The sequence below is a fragment of the Mandrillus leucophaeus genome, unplaced genomic scaffold, assembly GCF_000951045.1.
Source record: "Mandrillus leucophaeus isolate KB7577 unplaced genomic scaffold, Mleu.le_1.0 Scaffold2886, whole genome shotgun sequence".
NCBI classification, from domain to species: domain Eukaryota; kingdom Metazoa; phylum Chordata; class Mammalia; order Primates; family Cercopithecidae; genus Mandrillus; species Mandrillus leucophaeus.
This window is the reverse complement of record NW_012103016.1, coordinates 3,344-6,075: the sequence shown is the minus strand read 5'-3', so window position 1 is coordinate 6,075 and position 2,732 is coordinate 3,344. Positions and strand designations below refer to the sequence as shown.

General features: G+C 49.3%; 1 pseudogene; it reads left to right on the top strand.

Annotated features, from left to right (window-relative positions):
- Positions 1–2,029: 2,029 nt before the first annotated feature.
- The window catches only part of LOC105543632, a 3,624-nt pseudogene continuing 2,921 nt past the window's right edge, over positions 2,030–2,732 (top strand).

The following is a 2,732-nucleotide window of genomic DNA, read 5'->3' as shown; positions in this document are numbered from 1 at the left end:
ACTTGCCAAGGAATGAGCTCCTGTCTGTCATGATCCAACCTTGGTTGACTTAGCAGAGCAAGAGCCTTGCAGTAAGAGAGAACGGAGTTCATCCATGCACATGACACTTCCACTTACTGGCTCAGCCACTGCTCCATGCTCAGGGCTGTGCAATGTGGACCCTTTTCCTATGTTGCCATAACAAATTTCGACAGGCTTCGTGGATGGAAGCCACATTTTTAAAAAATATCTCACGGTGCTGTAGCTCAGAATTATGAAATGCGTCATCTCACTGGGCTAAAATCAAGGTGACGTCAAGGCTGACTTCCCTCTGAAGGTTCCAGGCAAGAATCTGCTTCCTCACTTTTCCAAGCTCCTAGAGGCTCCCACATTCCTTGGCTTCTGGTCCCCATCTTCCTTCCTCAAAGCCCACAAAGGCTGGTCACATCTCTCACATGACATCAGTCAGATCCTTCTTCCTCACCACACCTCTTTCTCTGAATGTTGCTCTGCCTTCTTCCTCATCTTTTAAAGCCCTTGGGATTCTATTGGAATCTCTGTTCATGGCATAAAACTTGCCCCCTCACCCAAATCCCCCACCTCACCTCTACTTCCTATCACATTAAGAGACACAGATAGACCGTGGGAAGGTAAAAACTAATATTCTTTGGAGTTCAGATCTTGGACTCAGAGACCAGCGCCAGCACCATCTCCTGGTCACCTTTTATACGAATTCACAGAAGGACAGGTTGTACCGAAGCAATAGATGATGGAGGGGGTTGTCCTTCCTCCGGACTCTCAGGTAGAACAGCAGCCTAATATAGGACTCCCGAGATCACAAAAAGGAGCACATTCTTCACGAGCTTCATCATTATTTCCTGGCTGTTTGATATATGACAGTTCTACTTCACTGTTTTGATCTTGATTTCACGTTATGCCTTTTCTTGTCGAATGTAATGTGTTTGAGTCAAGAGGGTTGTGGCCGTAGAAATTGTAAAGCACATTCACTGAGTATCAATCCCAGTCCAGTCTTCCCAGAGAAGACTCTAAACACCTCCTGTACTGCACCTGGGGCTATGCCAGTTTCTATCACTCACTGTCACTCCAGGGAAACAAAACACACATAGAATACATTACATAAGGTGGGTTCATTACTAACACATAAGCAGCAACTGACAACAGAAGCCTACATTTCAATGTGAGCCAGTCTCCCAAGGCTCAGAAAAGCTGCTCGGGACATATGGAGTCACCCCATTTGCACTGCAGCTGGGGGAACCCAGAAAGCAGCCCAGCCTGGGTTTTGTACCCTGGAGCCACAGGAAGCACTGAGCTAAAGCACTGCAGGACGTCCTCCTCTGGGAAGAACAGGAAGACAGCCCAGGCTGTTCTGGGACGTTTCTCCTGATCTCAGGATGTTGCTGTCTTAGTCCCTTTTTGTGACTATAAAACAACACTTGAGCCTGGGTAACTTCTAAAGAAAACAGATTTGGTTGGCTCACGGTTCTGCAAGGTGTACTAGAGGCAGGACACCAGCATCTATTTCTGGCTGTGGCCTCAGGCTGCTCCTACTCTGGTAGAAGAGAAGGGGGCTTGCATGTGCAGAGACCACCGAGATCACACGGCAAGACAGGGAGAAAGGGGATGTGATGGAGCTTCCAAGCTCTTTTTAAGAACCGAGTCTCCAGAGTACTAATAAAGGGAGAATTGCTAACCCTGTCGTGTGGGGGAACATTAATCTATTTATGATGGATCCACCCCCATGACCCAAACACGTCCCCATAGGCACCATCACCCACACTCAGGGTAAAATTTCAGAGTGAAGTTTGGGGGGGTCAAATATCCATACGATAGCAGGTGTCTCATCAGCACATTCTGTAGTTATTACGAAAACTATAACTGAGAAAGCAGGAGAAAGCTGGGTCTCCTACCACGTGGGTGCTTGTCCTAAAGAGATGTTTTATGGGGTTGCCTGGCAACCAAGAAATGAGAGACAATCCACAAAGAGGAACTGCTATGGTGAGCTTCTCATTGGATTCCTATCTTCCTCCAGGTATCGTCAGACACCTGCCTGCTGTGATTAGGTACTCGGTGGCCACCATCTTCCTCACCATCCTCCTCTTCTTTCTCCTTCGTTGCTGGTGCTCCGACAAAAAGAGTAAGTCTCAAAACCAGAGGCCAGAGACCTCAGGGCCGTGTGGGGAGGAAGGATGAGGAGGGATGGGAGCACACAGGTGTGTGTTTCTCACCAGCAGGATGGTCTCGGGCCCAAGGCAGGAGCCACAGAGGCAGAGCTTTCTAGAGAGAGCATCAGACACCCTGCCCCTGCCTTCAGCTCACAGACCATTGCCAGATTCTGAACTGTATCCTCATGTCCCTGCAGCCACTGACATCCAGGAGAAGGTTCCATGACAGGCAGAAAGTGGGAGGCAGAGTCACTGGGATGGGAACTGACAGCTCTTCATGGGATGGGTCCTTCAGCTCAGAGAGACAGAATGTCTGAGTCTGGCTGTTGGCAGCTGAGGGACCTCAGAAACCTACGACCTCCCCCTGTGTGTTGGACTCTGCACATGAAATGAGGACCCAGACGTGCCCTCCCAGCTGTTTTGATGACTTCCGTCTCCTACAGATGCTGCTGTAATGAACCCAGAGCCTGCGGTGGACAGAACAGTGAACAGGGAGGTAGGTCCTCCTCTCCCCAGCCTCATGGATATAGTCTTATTCCCTACTAGTCCTGAAGAATGTGAGCCCCTCCC